The sequence below is a fragment of the Phasianus colchicus genome, chromosome 2 (genome assembly GCF_987193195.1).
Source record: "Phasianus colchicus chromosome 2, bPhaCol1.hap1.1, whole genome shotgun sequence".
NCBI classification, from domain to species: Eukaryota; Metazoa; Chordata; class Aves; order Galliformes; family Phasianidae; genus Phasianus; species Phasianus colchicus.
In genome coordinates this window covers 24089550-24110290 of record NC_143437.1, presented here as the reverse complement: position 1 = coordinate 24110290, position 20741 = coordinate 24089550, and the positions used below count along the sequence as shown (strand labels likewise).

Genomic DNA, 20741 nt, shown 5'->3' with positions numbered 1-20741 from the left:
AAATATCAACTTATTTTTTCCCTTCGAAAGTATGGCTCTAACTCAGTCTAACCCAAAGCATCACAGATATATGACTTTGGTAGAAAGTTGACTTTTTTCTTTTTTAGACAAGTTAAATTATCCCCTACTGTAGCATAATTAAACTCTATAACTCAAAAATACACGTAGAATGAACTCAGCCCAGTAATTTTAACTTGCACATTCTCAAGTCACTAACACCTCTCAATCTTAAATAAGCACTGACAGCCCCAACTCAATATTAACACCCTAATAATCACTTATTTGAACTCACTATTTAGAGTTCAACCAGCCCACTTGGGTTGTGGCACAAAAGTTTTTTCAAGATCAGATTTCAATCTCTGCCCCCTCTATTCCATACATAAACATGACAGAACACATGCATACTTTTGATTATGCCTTCTTTGAAGATCAACTATATTCCAAAAAATATAGAGCAGCATTATGCTGCAGTTTTACATTTAAAAAACACAAAGAACACAGCCCTACATTAGGCTAATATTTGAGGGTTGATTCAGGATCTTTTTGACCTCAGACTACACATCTACACTATGAAGTAATTTAACCCTCCGCTCATTCCTGAGCCCCTGTTTGCTCACACTAAGTACAATGCTAGCTGTCTCTAAGCCTCCCTTCTAGGACAAATATAAAGAAGAAAATCTGAAAGCATGGCTCAGTCCAGACTCCTGACAGTTGGATCAGGATTTGGAGCTCAGCTCACCTTAGAGCCCCATGCCTGAACCAGTCTTCCAGAAGTTCCCAATAGTCACGTCCCTTCAAATACCTCATGAGTAACTTATGGCACACAACACAACATCTCACTGAAATGCTATAAAAACACTTTTTTCTTAAGAGACTAAACATTCTGTCATGTAGACTCTTATAATTAAAAGTAATAATAGTTGCATCTTCAGGATGTATGTATCTTGAAGGAATCCCAGTCTGAGTACCAGGCAGTGAACATAAATTGAGACCAATTACTCTAAGTTTGATCTCCAGTATTTATGCAACAACCTGCCATTGGCTTTGTACACTTCCCCCACAGCTTTTATTTTCTTTGTTAACACAACACATACATAATTTCACACCGAACTTCTGTAACTCTTTGGTGAAGTTTCCATTCTGGGACACTGTTAGAGGCTGAACTCTCTCAGGAAAGAGAAACTTCTTTGAGTAGAAAATGTAACTTCCACTTGACTGTAATGTTTTTGCTGTAGGCACATGTGCATCTGGATGCCAAGTTGAACCCCATTTAAGAGCACTAGCAAAACTCCCAAATGTGTCAGCGGGCTTAGCACCGGGCTCTAAATTCAAGTGACAGAACAGAAAGTCTAACTGAAAAACTCTACTCTAAAATAATTGCTCTGCATGCTTTTCTGTGATTTTAACAACTTTGCAGATTAATAATTTTTATTAGTATGGGAATTTAGCTTCCTGCCTTTGGCCGCTGGTTTTGTATGGGCCTTAAACAGGAACTAACTGAACACATCTAGCTACAGCACTCTCCTGTGTATTTTGCTGACAAAGCAGAGTTAAAAATAATTAGCTGAAAAGGAAAAAAATACCTCCTTGAAATAACTGCAAATGATAAGGAAAATGATAGTGTAGAGCAAGGAAAAAAACAAATATCTTCACAATATGAAAATATTCAGCCCTATGAGATGGTCTGACAGACCTTTGCCCTGTGCTATATCTGCAATAGCACAGACCCTATACCTATATTACTAATTTAAGCAGTGCCAGAAACCACTTTCTTGCCCTCAAGCTACCTGGCTTTGTCAGACCACACACATACAATAAAATCTTTTAGACTCCAACACCCATCCTCTCCCATTACAATATCCAGCCTTTTAGCAGGACTGTTTTGAATCAATAGCTACTCAGACCAAAAGCAGCCCTCCATCTACCACGCACCAGTAACAGGACACAATCTATTCCAGCACCACTGATATGGCAATGATGATTTGCACAGATGTACTTAAGAAGCTATTCATACCAGTATAGAGAACAGCAATGTATTATTCGAACTACTGAGCAACACATGAAATACACTATGAAAATGAAACATGCTAATGAATTGCTGATCAAAGGTTAAATAGTAATTTAGATCTCTGAAACTAATGTAACTTACTAATGAATTTACTTTGTTATCAGAGTTAGCAGACATCAGAAGATGCAAGAAGTGTTTAAATATACTGAAAAAATTATTTGTATCCCACAGCAAATAATCATTAACAATGGCGTGATCCTGTGATTCTAAGTGAGCCTGCAGAAATTCGGAGAACACTCTACACTCTAGCTACTAGTTTTCAATTCTTATTTTCTCAGCTCCTAATAATTGAGACGTCTTCTTAACAGCAGCTTACTGCATCCACTGTCCTGAAAGAATGGAGCCTCAGGAAAGCAAAAGAGAAGTTTCCCCCTTCCTCCCACTATTCCTCAGCAGCTCCCGCACATCCCTCCTACTAGCAACAGGAGCTGCGTATTTCAAAAGCAGGAAAAGAGACACAAGGGTGAAGCGATACATCACTATTCTCACATCTGTGCACTCCTAAGCTAAATTATTTATTTGGCTCTGTAACTTAATGCAAAATACATATTAGACTGTCCTCACACAATCAAATGAAAACTTCATAAAAGATTTCTAGTTTTCATATTTTCTTGCATGAAATGGGAGTTGAAACTTAAAATAATTCTGGAATGCCCACTATGGTAGGCAGGAAAACACATTCTTCAGTCAATGATTGACACATTAGGAATAACATCCAGAAATAGTATCCATTCAAAAAATGGAAAACAGATATAATTTTTAAGAAGTTTTGCATGTCATGCAAGCTTATGAGCCACGTCTAAACACAAAATGCTTTTATATCTATTACCAGAGTCAAGAAGTCTTTTAAACTTCAGTCTCAGGACAGTAATCCATTTTAAGCTCAACTTTATACCACTGTACTTCATGTTAGCACATCATATCAAGAAATATTGACTCATCCTGACGTGAAAGACAAGACAGAACAGGAACTGCAAGTCTTCTGATTAGTCAAGAGGGTGGAAAGAAGACAAATTTCTTTGTGTACAAACTTACTACACACTTCATATATAACGTAAGGATAGACACACAAGTAGTCTTTGCAAATATAAAGATACAGATCTTAATTGTGCTTTTTGGATTGCTACAGCTTTAGACAGATTGTAGTTTATAAATAAAGTAATTACCTAATGACTAGTCATAATTTTCTAGTGGCATTTTCTTGATACACATTTTCCATTTTGCTTGTACATTACCTTGGTTCTACTTTATGGATTGATGCATATATACATTTTTACCTCCTTAGTGATAGCGTAAGTTCACACATTTTTTGCATCTACGTTTTCATCTATAGAATAAAGGATAACAGTAGTGCCTCACTTTCTCAAGCCCTATGAGTTTATGAAAGGCTACATTCAGAACCTAGGCACTGTAAATTCTTCTGGTTTTATCAGTTCATCATGGGTTACAAAGCAAGAATGCCTGATTCTGTAGATTTTTACTGGTGTCTGCACTCCCAAAAACATTTTAAAATGTTTTGAAAAGAATGCCTTAAACTTATTACTCTACTTCATTTCTGTCTATTTAAGCAAATGAATATATAGAATCGCTCTCCAGAAGGACAGCAGAAGAATTCAAGGTAGCATATGAACAAAATCCATAATCTGCCTCAATATATTGCCCCCCTTACTGTAGTCCCTTTATCTGTAGAGTTCAGAGTGAGAAAATCAACCTTCGCCTTCTGTGGATCTATGCTGTTCTTAAGTCCCATCTTTAGAGCTGCTTGTTTGGAATCCTTGTTTGGACACTTTCAGTAACTAAGCAGTAACCTTGTGCATGCTGTACCTCAACATCTGATTCCCAGGCAGACTGTTTGCAGTGATGACTGGTAAGGAAGGACTTTATCAATAATAACAACGCCAATGTGCTTTTCACTGCTAATCCACCAGCCAAAATTAACTTATTTTAGACAGTAGATTAGAGATTAGAAATTTAGTATATTTAGTAAGTTATGATCTGCTTCTTATTCAGAATCAACAGTGCAAAATATAATGCAAACTCCAAAAAAAAAAAATAGAAAAAAGAAACTGATAACAGAGAACTCATTTAGAAAATGGATTATGGGTAGTACTTTGAAAGGGGAAATAAGAGAATGAAGAGAATTATTTCCTCACTTTTTTTTTTCTTTTTAATAATTTGAGAGAATTAAGGATTTATATTATTTTAATGACTAGAGTATGACAGAACAGCTTTACAACATAAAATATTTCTGGATCCAATGCCGAAAGTAACAGTGCAGGTACCAAACATAACAGTGAGTTTTTTAGTCCAAGGTATCTCCACTAGGATACCAACTGTAATATTGCACAAGTCCCTGGCATAAATATAATCAGAAAAATATCAACTGGTAAGCAGAGGCATAGGAAGGCTTCACTTTGTGTGACGTCAAGAACACAGTGGAAAACAATTATAGAAGCAGATACTGAATCAGTCATAGTATATCACTGCCCTAGAAACTGGGTAGATGGCACTAAAAAAAATAACAAAGCCTTTTAATTTCGAACATGAGCTATTTCTGAGATTGGTAGGCCATAACTGTGACTCTACAATACTGAAAGTATAACCACACTGAGTAAAGCACAAAAGCTGAGATCATTTTGTTGATTTAAAAACAGAACAACAAAAGTACACATAATACAGTATTACATCTCTGGCTTTAAACTTGAACTCAGCATAAATTATTTCAGGAATGCTTTGCAAAGTCCCTTTTTATATCTCCAATGCAAAATCTACTTTGATTGCATGGTCCTGGAGTAAGCCTGTTATATTTCACATTTTATCATTTTTGGAACCAGTATGGTACAACACAGCTTTCTTATCATTCAGCCTACATCCTTCTCAAGGCAAAAAAAAATAAAGTATTCTGTATCACTTGTAGAAGCAGAGAAACAGACTAGAGTAGAAATCTCCCTTCACCAAGGGAAAGGTTTGCATCTCCATAGGAAAACAAAACCAAAAGTTGAAGACTGTGACTATGATAAGATACTGCATATGGTATAGCAGTATTTCTTAGCTCAGTTGTCATCTTAAATGCACCAAATGGTCAAAAGGAAAAGCTGTGAATCTTTGTAAAAGAGGAAATTAAAAAAAAAGTTGGACACAAGTAAGAAAGACTTATCACAATTAAATTCAGTGATACAATTATAGAAGAATGGCACTATGAGCAGCCACATAAAATCTATGATCTATGAACAGGATGCAGCTAGAGTCACAAAACAGGAACTTGAGATGAGATACACATCTCATCCCAAATCTCATTTCAAGAGCAAATAATACAAAAAGGGTCCAAAATACAAATTTAGATTCAAAAATATAAATTTTGTGTAAGAGAGAAGAAAAAACTCCCTTCATAAAGTAATTTAAATGTGCATATATATGGAGCAGAAACAGAATAGGTGAAAAAAGGTTTAAATGTGGTTGTAATTGCTTCTTCACATTACTCTTCTGTTCACAGATATATTGCCCCTAAAGCCCTCTCAGAGATGTCCTTCATCCAGCTGAAATTTCATATTTAAGGTAAGTGAAGAAAAGGTCTACATCATCTCTCTTTCTATTGTGCCCATCTCTGTTATTTTGTGAATGCTGAAGACAGCTATGGCCAATAAGGCAGTCAAGATAAAAATACCTAGGATGTTGATAGGTCAGCTCTAGTTTTTAGCTATACGTAGAGTAATAGAGTTGCAGACAAAAGCATCTATTGCTACCTCTTTAATTTTCAGTATTAGAAAGTATTCATAACTGAATCTTTGAGCAGCAATATGACAGTCACAGGAAAAGCAAGGATCCTAAAGTTTCAGAATAGAGACAAAAAACATCACCTTACAAATACATGCATGATGCTCAGGTAGATAGCCAAACATATACCTTGGGATCAGTCACAATTAAGAGATTGCTTCTGAATAGGATTACTTTAAAGAAAGATCTGATGGTATCTTTGTGGATCTTCTACTTAGGTCAGGTTTCATTATTCTGGTGACTGCACAGGACAGAATAACAATTCAAAAATAATACAAGTATGTAGCCAGAGGAGACAATGCAAGTGTTTATCCTCCTGTATTCAAATGAAACAGTTCTGAGTGCATAGTGCAGGTATTCCTTATCAGCAGTAGGCAGGTATTCTTCATCAGTGCATGCTCCTTCTCAGTAATTAGTAAACATGCTCCATTTGTGAAGATGCCTACAATGCTAGTGAACTTTTAAGTTCACTAAGCAAGAGGGCCCACAGTTATGAGTGCCAAAGAGACCAGGAAATAGCATGATTTATTCTACATGCTCCCAGATCAACTCAAAGCACTCTGCCCGTGCTGCTCAACCCACTAGGATACTTTCACAGTAATGACAGTCGTCTGCACATCAGTAATGAACAGCTTGTAAATTCAGCCTTGAGTGCTACTCTGCCCTACATCTGCTTTTCCTTACCACTGTGTTGATGTATCTCTGCCTTATTTACCCTCACCCTAAATGATCATACATTTACTTTGAGGGGCAGACCCCAAACAGCATATCATTCTTCAGACACGTAAGCAGCAAGTCAGTTCTGCAATGCAACCAACTGAAAGACCATAAAAAGACAAACAAAAATCTTTGCAAATCAAACATCAACATGCATAAACAGCTTAAGGAGCTTAAACAAAGCAGATGTCTTACAAAACTTGCCATCTCTCTCCCAGATGTTTGAGCTGGACCACATCATAATTATTTTTAAATTTCTATGACAATTTCAAATTAGTTGAGGAAGTTAACTCAGCACAGGATTAGTTCAACTTGGAGAATTCAATAGCCTTCATACTGTATCCTAATTTGCAGCCAGCGTGTAAAACTAGCTTGTTTAGTGAAACCCAAAGAACCTTTCCTTCCCTTGCCTTCCCGGATTCAGTATCACTACAAAACCCTTAGGAAATTCAGTCTTACGCAATATTTAAAATTCACATAGGCTGTAACAGATTACATTTGGTAAAACAAGGTTTTACCTTGGAATGTTCAACTCACATTTGAGTCATTCTCCTGAAATCATTTCCTCTGAGGGACTATCAAGGTGAGTACAGGTTAAAGAATCGCACTTGCTATTAATCAACAGGAGTACCCCTTGTCATGTGATACTATCATGAGACATGAGTTAAGTCTTTAAAGCAATAACATACATTAGTCACAGCAATTTGGGGAAAGGCAGAAGGAAGACGTTTGACCTTGCTAACTTTGGAATGGACGTTTAGCTGATGTAACCCTACAGGCTGAAATGGAATAGTCTCAGCTAGACAAACATGTCCTCTCTCCCTATAAGATTCTCCACAGCTGATGGAGCTATGCTTTGTCTTCTCTTTGCAATCCAGGTCATATTTGCATTAATTTGTATTTTCTGGATATCAGCTGTTACAATCTTTGTCTTTCATAGATTAGGATTAATAGTAGGTCATCAAAACATTACAAAATAAAGAATAATTAGGTGGACCTAAGCACCATCACCTGTCTTTCAGACTAAGCACTTACTGAGTAAAGGCCCTAAACTGGCATCTTAAGTTATTTACATGCTCCAGGGCAATTCATACAGCTGTGCTGTGCCCAAGGAGGAAAAATAATGTTTTAAACAGACTAGACACCATGGGAAATGGTAGGCTCTGCTGTTCACTGTGCTTTATTTGCAATGCAGAAATTTCCAAAACAGCAAGAACAGCACCAATTTTGACAGGAGGCAGCAGTGTATTCACACAGCTAGAGGAAAAACAGCCTTTTTCAAAACTCTTTCCTCCCTTTCTTTTAATATGTACATACTAGTCAGACATGATGAGCTATTTCTGGTCTTGCTAAATCCCTTTCTGCTGATGATGGATGAGCTACCATGGGACACATGGAACTTTATATCCTTTTCTAGACAAGGAGGTGGCAAGTCTATATAGAGTTTGATTGAATAGAGCTGGATTCATACATGAGTAATAAAGTGCTTACTTTAAACTTGGTCTCTGTGTTACAGCTTTCATAATCTTGCGGCAATTAGTACAAATCTGCAGAGTACTTTGGAAGCCACCTTATTGTCTAGGAAATTTGTGGGGAGAAAGCTTTTATATTTGCCTATAATAGTAACATTCTGTGAATAGGGTATGGAATTTAGATGAAGATGCTTGTTTTTTTTCAGAAAGTCTAGTCAGAATTGGCAGAGGTGAATAACACTCATCTGTACTTTCAATGGTCTATTTCAGCTTGAGGTTTGTATAGACAAACATTTTCTGTACTTGGTTGCAGTTACAGACATCCTCTACTTGAAGTTTTTTCTCTTTCTACATATGCATATGTAGAAAGATTAGATTATATGTATATGTAGATTATATGTATAATCATATAATCATTTGAGTTGGAAAGGATCTTTAAAAGTCATTTAGTCCAACTCCCCTGCAATGAACAGGGACACCTACCATTCAATTAGGTTGCTCAGAGTTCCCTCTGCCTGGACTTGAGTGTGTCCAGGGACAGGGCATCCACCACCTCTCCAGGGAACACATTCCAATCATTCCAGTGTCTTACCACACCCTCACTGTAAAAATAAAAAAAAAACACCCTTCTTCCTTACATCCAATCTAAATCCCCCTCTTTTATTTGAAACCATTTTCCCCTGTCCTATTCACCACAGACTCTGCTAACCTTTCTTGTAGTTCTCCTTTAGATATTAAAATACCACTGTCAGGTCTTCCTGAAGCCTTCTCTTCTCCAGACTGAACAGCCCCATCTCTCTCAGACTGTCCTCATAGGGAGAACGTTACAAGCCTTGAATCACAGTAAACACACCATTGTGAAAACTATTTGATTCTTTAAGAGCTACGATAAATTTCACAAATGAAACATTTTTCAATGTGTCACTTCACTCTTTCTCTCCACCAGCATGAAATCCAATGTGGCCCAGGAATTTGCAGTGAACAGCCACTTCAAAATTATTATTTGTTCCATATGTGGAATAGCATCTTCGAGGCATCATTAATAGAGATGGAAACAAAGGTCATACAGATTCTAAATCCTGGCACAGGTGAGAGGAAGACACAGCTCTGCATGCTTTCATAACAAGAGATTTATACTTGATACTTGTATATACTTGTAGATACACACACCAAAATTCATACTTGTGTGTATATAAATCTAACAGATTTGAGAATAATACTAGTTTTCTTCATTCACACCACATCAAGAAGATCAAGATAAAAAACGATGCTTCTGATTTCAGATTTGCTACATTAAGCCTGTGAAAAATTTAGTATTACAACAACCAGAAGAGCAATATAGTGATAAAGCAAGTGCAGAAGTTCTTTTACAAGCATCAGCAAACAGATAACTGAAGTCTAAGGAGTTGTTCAGAGTGCAGGGGAGTAGTTCAGAAAACACCATTTAAGCCATCCTTGGCAGACAACATTATATACTAAACTGTTTCGTTGAGAAGCTACAACTCACAGTAAAAGCACAGTCAGAATAAAGGTGTGCCACTTCTTAATTTCCCCTTGGCACAAAAAAAGCAGAACATATTCATTCTTAAACACAGCACTGCAAGAAAAGAAAAAAAAAGGCTATACTGCCTCACTTAACGTCTCTAAGGATGAGGGTTTTTCTTAGGTCTTAAAACAAATACAAAATCACAAAAATGTCTGTTTCTACATTAACAGATTTTGAGTTTTGCCATTGAAACCTAATTATTCTGTCTTTGCTGTTCACAGGATGAAGTTCAAGTTGAGCTACGAAGCACAAAAATCACCTCACCCTCTATTCATAAACCTACATTTGCTTGGACCCATTACAAGAAATAATATGAGAAATTCATTAGTTTGACAAACACTAATTGAAATGGTTAGTCAGCACTGAATTATACTCAGTTATATAAATAGTACCCTATCCTTTATGTAAGATAATTTATATGCTTTGTGGTTCTAGATTTTAAAATATTATGTAGTTGACTATACACCACTGAAAACATGCATCAGAAGTATTTAGCAAAAAACTCCCCACAGAATAGACATCAGCTGTTTCACATCATACTGTCCCCCAGCCCTTCCATGTCCTGCAGTCTCTGCAGGGTGATTTGGCCAACTCCAAGCATCGGTTTCAAAGCCTACTGTTAACCTGCCATGCACAGAGGTCACTTGAATGAAAAAGCTCTTTCTAAATCTTTTGAAGTTACTAATAGACATTTTTGTAAGTTCTTCTGTGCTTTCTGTCTGAAAATAAAACAAGGTAGACTTCTTACTTTACCTAGCCACAGTTTTGGAAGAAAAAATTCAAGTATCACATCTATTTTATGCTTATGACTTTCCTGCAATTTTTGTTGCTGTTGTTGTTTGTTGTTGCTTGTTTTAAATTTACAATAGGAATTTTCACAGAGGCCTAAGGAAGCAGCTTCTCTGGAGCTATTCTATGAAGTCAGAATATCCCAAATACAGAAAACTGGACACACTGATACGTTTGACTTCTGTACAAAGGACTGGTATACGTCTTGTTTAGGTTGGTGACAGGATTCTCACAATACCAGTTCTGCACTGAAAACTTTCCTTTTCAAAACCTACTTTCAAAACAGAAATTTTAAATATACCAAGAAAGATTCATTCTCTAGGAAAACACAGTTCCACACTATATTTATCACTTGGCACCTCATAAACATAATTAAAGGAGATAAAAGAATATAAAATGGAAAACATGATAAAACAACCCTGGAACACTCAAAGATATTTATTTATTTATTTAAATAAAGGCAACACCCTTGCTGAAGCTTCAGGAGTTTCTGACAATACAGAAATTTACTGACAAAGCAATTTCTTACTATGACTTTTCATTCAACCGCTGTGGGCTGCAGTTACGACAAAATTGTTTTCTACTCATTGTATGTTACTTCATGGTAATTACTATGATAATTATACAAAGAATTTACACATATCAACTGCCTTTCACAAAATCTCACGTTGTCTTTACTACTATAGTTCTCTAGCACTTACTTCACATGCATATACAACACACACACACACACACACGCGCTTCCCATCCCTGAATATTAGAGGATGATAATCTGTACAGTTTCTGGTCAAAGCAGTTCCAGGAGCTGCCTACACAGACACCTCTGCAAACAGTTCAAAATACAGGCCTGAGAAGACAAACAGTGTGATGCCTGTTTCCAGAACTCAGGATACTAGCTGTTAGAAAAGTAAGCAATTTTCCAGTGTTAAAATCCTCTCTCCTTCCCTTCTTCTACATAAACAGTAACTTGTCAACAAGCTTTTATTTTGAAAGTTAGTAACAGCAAAGCTAGAAAAAAATAAATATACAGATTATTTTACAGTAACTTCATGGAAAAGGTAGCTTGCAACATGGCTAGAGGACCTGGAATCAATTTGTCACTGCGCTATTTGAAAGCTACTCCCTCCCCCACTCCTTGTCTCCAGAAGGCTTGGGGTGGGCAGACAACATGGGGAGGGAGCTAATTGAAAGCAGGTCAACTCTGCCTGTGAGAAGTCAAATGGCAGAAACTATTTGCCTGGCTCACTTGAATGTGAGCAAAACCTAATCCACGGACGATCTTACTGAGGACTCAAGGCCTTACTACACAGCACCATGCAGAGTGCCAAAATCCTGAAAGGTGACCTTGTATTCCTATGAGGTCACACCTCAATATCTAGACTGCAGTTTTAAACAAGATAGACAATAACATTCTTTGTTTACAAAAACTAATGTCATTTATGAAATCCAAAGGCAAATTAAGTTTCTATGTAGAATATACCTTCAGATAAGTATAGCCTTATAAACAAGAAAAGGAAATTAGATTGTTTTTCCACTACCATTAATGTTTATTAATACATTTACATTAATAGGCAATTATTCTCTTGAGAAAGCACAGATATTTATGCTTTATTATTGGAAATCAGTTATTAATTATATATACTTGCAGCTGCTGCCAAGCAAAGCTTATCAGTAAAGGAGTTCAACTTCTGATTTCAGTTATAGCATGATTCATTAAGACATGTAGAAAGCGGCAGCTATGTTGCACATCACCTAATTCTTGCCTTTAAGGTAGGGTATGGTAATTAAGTGCTGACGCTTGCTGGAATTTCCAGTGGAAATTCATGCAGTTACTCCCTGGCAAACCCACAGATGTTTCTGGCTCCACATTTTCAGAGAAGTTCAGTATGAATTCCAAGGAATGGATGTGACATGAACAGAATCCTCCTGACTGCAGCATGTTTTTGATGATGTTCATGAGCCAGTATCCATGCTCAGAATTCCTTCGTTCTATAATAAAGATTCTAATTATGCACCACATCCTAGAGTTCCAGTTGCAGTTCTGCACTAGTGTTCCATTGCAATAGCAGAATTTGCAGAAACTTGTGAAGATTCAGAAGCATATGCTGATAATAGAATTTTCAGAATCTCTAAGCATTAAGTTGCTCCAAATGAATTAGTAATTAGGAAACTTCTGAAAAACAATTTCCTTTCCATTTCAAGTCTGTGGTATTCAGTAAACAAACTGCAAACTCTCCTGAAAATCTGCCATTCACACCTGTTTTTACCCATCTCTGTTTTGCAGTAGCAATTGCTCTAGCTTAAAGAGCATTTGCGGTAACTTGAAATTTCCAACCTTACTGTTGGAAATTGTAACAAGAGCTGGAGGTTACTCACCTGCACAACCCATTTTCAAGTGCTAACACTGGACCTACAGTGAACCATTTCCCTAATCACTGTGTCCTTATTCCTAGGCAGGTCACAACATAGTTAGATTGGCACAAAGTGAAAATTGAAGGGGGAATCCTTGGCTAGACGGCAGTATGAGCATTAATTTTCCTTCAGTCATACCTTCTTTTGGTTACAAGGAAATGTCTTCCCTGCACATAATGATATGTAAAATGTAGTTTTTCCATCTTCTATAAACACTCTTTTTTGTGGACAATTATTCCTTCGGGATTTCATACCAAAACACATGCAAGAAAGCAGTATGGTGATTACATGTAATCACTGAGAATAGATTGAAATGTTCATTTCCTAGACTCAGAGACTGAAATTTCACAAGATGCAGTTTGCTTTCCCTTTCAGAGGTATAATGAAAAAGACAACTTTCCAAAGGAAGTAAAAGCTTCAAATTAAAAAAAAAAAAACTGATCAAAACTGATCTTCTATAAAAAAATAAGTTAGTAGTGAAAGCTTTCAACATATCTGAACCTTTCTTGGACGCTGAATATAAATAGAATGCTGTGGCATTTACAAGAAAAATAAATGAGAGACAGACTTGTTATGAAAACCTCAACATTTTCAATTCATATGTTTTTAATTCAGGCATAACATCAAGTAAGGAGAGAGAAGAACATGGAAGAGAAAAATTGATTACTAATGGCATACGGATCAGCTAACAACCAGGACAAAAACAGTTTAAACTAAATTAGATGGGATAAGTAGTAAGCTAAGTACTTGTCTGCACATGAATGTTTTTCCTTTCATGAAAATAGGAAACATGAACTAAATTAAAGAACGTTACTATATAAGGACCCTTATTTACATTCAGACTAAAGCATTTTATTCCACTGTAAATATTTAATGAATTCCCAAATGCAGTGATAGAGACTGCAAATGTAGTATCTTGCAGAATGTAACCTTAAATAGTCAGATGAAATTTTGGAAGTCAGAAGCTACTTTAATACGAGTTTTTTAGCTAGATGTTTTCAGTGAAAACTGTTTTAGAGGAAGACTGTTACTGGAAAACATGATCAAAAATAAAGAGTAAAGAGGAGTAAAGAAATTCAGGTCTGCTGATCTATTACAAAAGCACATAAACTATTTCATTTTATTGACCATCCCAGTTTACTTCGGCTGCAAAATAAGTAACCTATTGACTGTTAGTGCCAGTGTAACTTTTTAGGACAGTCCGAGTGTTGGATTTAGCTCTTCCCACATCCTGACCAGGGCAAACTGAAGCCAAACTGTCAGTTCTGGCTAAAAAGCAGGGGACCAATGACAACAAATGAAACCCGTTTCTAGAAAAGCAGAATATACAGTTTGTGTTATACATGGAGTTACTTCCCCTCTGCCCTGACACTTAGCAGAAAGCAGACTATTATCTGTTAAATCAAGATATAAGGACAGGATAGACAGAATAAAATTTACATATATAGTTATTGCTGTATGCAGCACATTACAGGAAGCTCACCATACTGAGTTGGATTTGACCATCCAAATGTCCTTGGCTGCTCAGTACTCTTTCCAGAGCCAAACCAGGGTCATTCTTGGCTTCAGACAAATTTATTAGTCCAGCACATCCCAGTCTTCCCCTGACACTGAGTTTTCTTTGTAAACCAAGAGGAAAACAGGATATCTGCAAATTAAAAACAAAAAAAACAACAAAAAAAAAACACCAGCATGTTACTGTGAGCTTGCAGTACATGTGTCATTTCACAGTGGACATAATCCAAAATGTTTACCTATTTTTCAAATTTAGGGAAGAATGGAAGCCAATTAACTTTCTTGGTCAAAATAGAATATTACTGCTTGCATGCAAAAGTTGATTTTAATCTCTGTGTACTTGGTTTGTAAGGACTGAATTAGAATTACTTTGGAAAGTTTCCAGGAGATGTATGACAATGTAGTCTCAGAGAACATGGGAAGAAAAGAGTACATGATAACAGCAAGGGGATTTTCTGCAGCTACAGCAGTGAAATATTTGGATCTCTTGAAGGACAAATATTTTAGATAAAATACACAAATTCTACATGCAGATGTCCTAGAAGTACTGTCATGTTTCTTATCACCTTTAATATAACTGATTTAAGTACAATCTGCATTAGGTAATTTCTTAACATTAATTTCTACCAACAGATTAGGATACAAATACATAAGTTAGAAGTTTAAGTTTAGCAAACAGTGAACAAAAAGTAAAAATAGAGATAAGATCTTCAAAAAGATGACAAGTTTTCCTGTTGAATAAGTTGCTCTGAAAGTAATGCCTCATTTATTTCTATGAAAACTACAACAGATACAAAGAGCACAATAACACTATCTGACAGAACCTTTCTGTCACTGTCGTGGAGAAATAGCTGCCACCCCACTAGTGATGACACCACTCCATATTAAGGTACATAGCAAACCTTGTTGTCTGGTATAACCAGAAACTGCTGCATTAGGCTCTATTTGATAGAGCAAACTCCTGGCTAAAACCCAGTATTTTTGAACAGAGTCACCACCACTAGCTTTGCTTTTTCACCAGGGATGAACATGACCCTGCATGCTGTGCTCCTAACAGCACCAGCAGAGATGACCCACAGTCACTATCACCACTCCTGAAACATATCACACACCACCTCACTGCGCTCATATACACTTCCATGTCACACATCATTTTGTCAGAGTGCCCCTCTGCTGCCACCTGCCACACAGCAACACCACGTAATGGAATATCGGTAGAAAGGTTCAACCTCCACTCCTGTATGACCAACAACCACCTCTGACATCATGGGCCAGAAGTAATGCCTCCTATTTTATTTTGTTGGAGTAGCTCTAATATATGAAAACTAATCCTGTGGAGTTGCCTATCCTAAAAACAGTTAAAGAGAGAGTCTAAAGGCAAGTTCAGCCTATAAACGTTTTAGAAAGCTAACAGAAGTCTACACAAGTCCTTTGAAGAAACTCACTCCTTTCAAAACCAATCATGACTGCAAAGGTTCCTAGAACAGCTCTCTGTCATATGCATGCACTATTTGTGTTCTTCCCCTCCATTCATCCATTCATACATGCACAGATCTGTCTTTGTTTTCTGCAACTATCTCACTTTCCCATGACATTGTGACCTCCACAGCCTCTGCCTCCCACTCCCCTTCTCTCCCTTAGCAAAGTGGTTTGAACATTTGAGGCACAAATTATTCCAAATACAGTCACATCACCTCACCCCACAGAAAGTTTTCAAACATGCAATTGCTTTGATTCTCCCTTTCCAAAACAGATCCAGTAGAACTAACAAAGCCAACAGAGGACTACGATGGCACAGCACAACCCACACACAGAAAATGATTACACAGACTTGTGCTTTCTACTCCAGTCTAAGAAAGTTTTTGTAAAGGTGATATTGCTAGCACAGTAAAAAATAATAGGAGCTTGTTATTCACTGTGTTATCCCTCATGAGACTTATTGAATAGCAATCAAAACCAGTAGTGGCTACGTTTAATCTATTCAGGACAAGAATACTTTGCTTGCTGCAGAGCATCTTAGTCACAATAGGGTAAATGAACTATGCTGTGATGGATCCAACCCTGCTGTCCAAGTAAGGATCAGACAATGATGTTTAACTTGCCCTTACTGGTTTTATTCTTAGCCTCTAACCATTGTTTAGCTAAGCACGTAGGTATCTAGCCTACCAAGATTATTGCATTTAAAAATCCAATTCATGGAATCCATTACTGCATTTTGTATCTCTGGAAGTCCAGTTTCAAAAATAAAGAAAGTCTGTTGGATTTTTCACACCTTCAAAAAGCCACGCTTACCTGTCAGCTTGTATACTTCTTATGTCACTGCCACTTTACAGGAAAAAGGAAAGTCTGCATCTTGGCAATTAAAACTGCCAGATAGGCCTAGCAAAAAAAAAATTAAAAAAAATAAAAAAAAGGAGGTTTTGAAGCTAAAATAGTTGAGTATTTTCAAAATTTTTAGGGGCAAAATTCTGGTTTAAAAAAAAAAAAGGCAAAAATTTCTTTGCTGGAATTTCAAGGGATTAATCTACAGTATTGATAATGAGGTGTTCTATTGAGGTGTAGCAATTTTTTTCTGGTTGTACAGTATGTCACATGAACATAACTGAAAGGAACTATATTTTATGAATTTATAAAGCTTTCTTTCTGCAGGCTGCTAAGAAAGGAGGCACATAGACCACCCTTTGGTACATAACTGGCAGAATCAAAAATCAAGGTATTCTATTTCCAGAAGACCACATTCAAGACATGATGGAAATGGCATCTTCTTTTAAACACTTCTCACTAATTCCATGAAATCCAACAGTGGCTGGATCCAAAATCACAAATACAACAAAACTCTTCACTTCTTCCTTCATCATCTGAAGTGTTCTTTCATGCCTAGTTTCTTATGCTGCAGAGCACAGCACTCCAGTCTACAAAGACATCAAGTGTAGTACAGGAACTACTAACTTCTCCCTCATTTACGTATAGAACTCCCAAACCTATACTGGTTGTTCCAATCAACTCTGTTCTTCATTAAGCAAGGCATACAACTCAAAAATACTGGATAAAACTCTCAGAATCTTCTGAGAAAGACCCTAAGATGGCTTACAAAAAGGTTCCTAAGAGGTATCTTGCATGAAAGAAATCATTTGAGTTCAAGTCCTATTCAGGACATAGACACAGCACTGATTAAAAACAAGCAAGAATATTTGACCAAAATCAGTTCCTATTCTGTCAATAGCTATGCCGACATTTTTACATTGGAACTAGCATGTTTGAAAATAGTTTATCCTCCTTTTTTGAACAAGCTTGGCAAAGTATCTCTCTGATCTTGGAAGTACAGCACTGCCCATGAACACAGTTATCAAGCAGGGTTTGTACAACCATGCCTAAATCAGTTCATGTTCCCAAGAGCTCACATGCACAGAATACAAATTTCCAAATGTAGCTTCTACTATACAAATGGTTTTAACTTCAGAAGTTAGAATTTTAAAAATCCATCACACTTGCTTGCAAATGGTATTGGCTGATGAATGGTATCTGTACAACTGATATACGCTAACAGGAAATTACTTCTACATGTGCTTGCAAACTATTAATGGTGTTAAAATGAAACTTGACTTATTTAGAGAATTGACTAGAGAACAAAAGTTCTTCTAAGCTTTTACAGTTTAATCTCAATTTCCACTCACAATTTGGGCAGGGCATTAAAAATGTAGCAAGAAATTCTCCAAATATTTCGGCAATAAAATTTTCCATCCCTACCCCTCATAAAGGAAAAACAAGAATTTTTAAATTATTTTTTATTTTAGATAAATCAGCTCATATATATCCTTCAAAAACACTTCCTTTCCATTTCTTCCAAGACTTTCAAGTTCTTCTTCTCATCTATCTCAACATTGACTAACCAGTTACAATATTTTGTCTTCTAGACCCTAAATAACAAATTGAAGTTTTAAGGTGTCATTAGGCCTAGGCCTAATTAATATGGGATTTAGGTAGTATTTACAACAGCAACTTCTAGGCTGTGTTGTCTATAAATTGAAGAATTATACCTTAAATCCCAACAGCAGAATATTGCCAGTACAAAGCAAGTTTTTAAGATAACTGCCTGAAGCGTTGCAGCATTTTCTGGGGCTGCTGCTAGCTTACCTGCACACATATGATATTCTAATTTATTGACAGTTTTATTTTTTAGGAATAATTACATCAACAGCGTACTGACTTTTACACAGTACAGGTACGCAGTCCCCGTTTTCTGCATGGCTGTGTTTAAGGTAGCCGGATAAGAGAATGAGACACCTCTTTTGGCATTTATCAAAAATGGTAATTACCTAATTATATGAATTTAGTAGCACGTGGTTAAAAACAATAATAATTAAACGTATTAACTGCCAGCAAAATATTAGACTCCAGCAGATCTGTTTGGAACATTTGCTAAAATGGTTTTAAAACACCGTAGACTTTATTAGCAAACACCATTTTTCAGTTTGTGAATGCAAAGGAGACACAGAAAGCAAGGTTAGATGTAGGATTCCTACCACCTGACCTTTAGATTGTGAGAAACAGAAGACTGGCAAGAGTAAGAAGAAAGGCTATAATAAAATGGACTACATATCCTTTATTTATGCAGATGACGCTGATGAGTTGACAGTTTCAGTGCAGGATTTGATGTCTCTCGAGATTTTTTCCAATGTTGTTTTTGCTTGCACTCTTAAGTTGATAAAGCTACCAAGAGACATCACAAGTTACTTGGTAACTTGCAAAATTATTTTTATTTACAAGATTGGAAGGAATTTTTTTTTTTTAATTCTTGAAAAACAAGTTTAGATTCCTATCTAAAGAGTACAGACACAATAATACAATTTTTTCCCCATAAAATTGAATGCATATCAGATAAGGGATTTCTTTAAGAGTTCTTAATTACTCCAAAGCAATGCATTATGGCAATGTATGTATCATCTACAGCTTTCTACTGAACACTGAAGGACTAGACAAGAAAACTGCAAGATTTCTTTAACAAATTTCTGCCAAAGGAAGAAATTTATTATTTACTGCATTCATGTTATTTTAAGACACTTTCACTTGATTATTCAGTATTTTCCATCAGCAACTAGATGATGAATAGGCTTTCCACCTGCCTTAATTTCTCTTCCAGTCTCCCAGTGTGAATACTCTCTAAGACATGAAAGCCAAGGGAAATGGAAAAACTGCCAGACATTTTTTTAATGTCTTCAGCAAGAAAAAGAATACCGGATTCTGTACAGACAGGAAAGTCAAGACACTTCCTGGGTCCACCTCTTAGCTTCTCCCTTTCTAAAAGTAATGACTACATTTTAGCCAAAATTAAGCTCAGTAGAATTTTAGGGAAAAATACTGTCTCATTCTCAGACCATTCTGTTGTTTCTTCAGGAACCTTTCAAACACATTTTCTGGTAAGTACCTGGATTGTTCAGTGTTTGTTCTTGTTAAACACAATTATTTGATTTCTACGATAATCCAAGTTTTGGAAAGATTTAACCATGACATACTTATTGATTGACATTACCTAAGTTTGTAGCTAAGACAGTAGGATGTCTGGGGCAAGCTTGTAAATCACTTTGAACATTTAGCATTACATTACTGCTATATTAAGAGACATGCAGATATAAATCTAGAGACGTTAAGTGGCTGTGCTACTATTCTCTTTCAAATAAGGTGCTGCTTCTAAATATATATAGATCCAATCAGTATCTTAAAACACATAACTTTGATATATGTAGAGATATCTATACATAATTACTTTCTCACATAACTACTAAAATTATATTTTATCACAATTACTAAAAATGAGACTTGAAGTATTCAGTAAATACGCTTCTCTGTTTACTCCTCCAAGACAACCTTTTTCACTTATTCAGTGTTTCAAAAAAATCTTAGTCTTTCCGTTCAGATATGAATGCCTAATTAGCCTAATGGACTACCATAATTCACCACCTTTTGCAAGCAATAAGGCAAATTCTTATATTCTATGAGTTGCAAGGATCTCCTTGAAAAGGCTGGTTTAACTTCTGCCACAGTTACCCTCTGGGCAGCTTCCACCAAGCATAAACTAGATACTGGTTCAAATATATGTATTCTTGGAGACATAGGAGGGAGGGCACAGAAAAAAAAAATACACCACACTATTTACAATACCTCACTGATAGGAGAAGTAAGCGGAGATGAGCAGTTAATACCTTATATATGTTTAAAAAAAAAGAAAAAGAAGCAATCAACAAAAACCCACACCTGCTGTTTCCCTGCAATCATCACCACTGAAAGATTTTCATCTGGGACAAAGACTTACTAGTTTCATTAGGGAAACTAAACCTCTTTTCAGCTCTAGAAACCAGGTTTCTGATTGTAATGTAAGTTAGTGGACCATGAAAGTGAGCTTGCATTGTCCTGAGAAAACCAATTTTACTCTAGTCACATCAAACCATTA

The 20741-nt window shown here is 36.3% G+C and overlaps 1 protein-coding gene across 11 annotated transcripts in view; it reads right to left on the bottom strand.

Moving 5' to 3' along the window:
• Positions 1 to 20741, bottom strand: part of LOC116230059 (uncharacterized) — a 317299-nt gene that overhangs the window by 231178 nt on the left and 65380 nt on the right. For 6 of the 11 annotated variants that reach the window (XR_016464044.1, XR_016464045.1, XR_016464046.1 and 3 more), the window contains exon 2: positions 14262 to 14426. The exons of the other annotated variants lie outside the window; for them this stretch is intronic. The gene's annotated coding sequence lies outside the window, so the exon portion shown is untranslated. The remainder of the gene's footprint in view (positions 1 to 14261; positions 14427 to 20741) is intronic. 11 annotated transcript variants of the gene reach the window in all.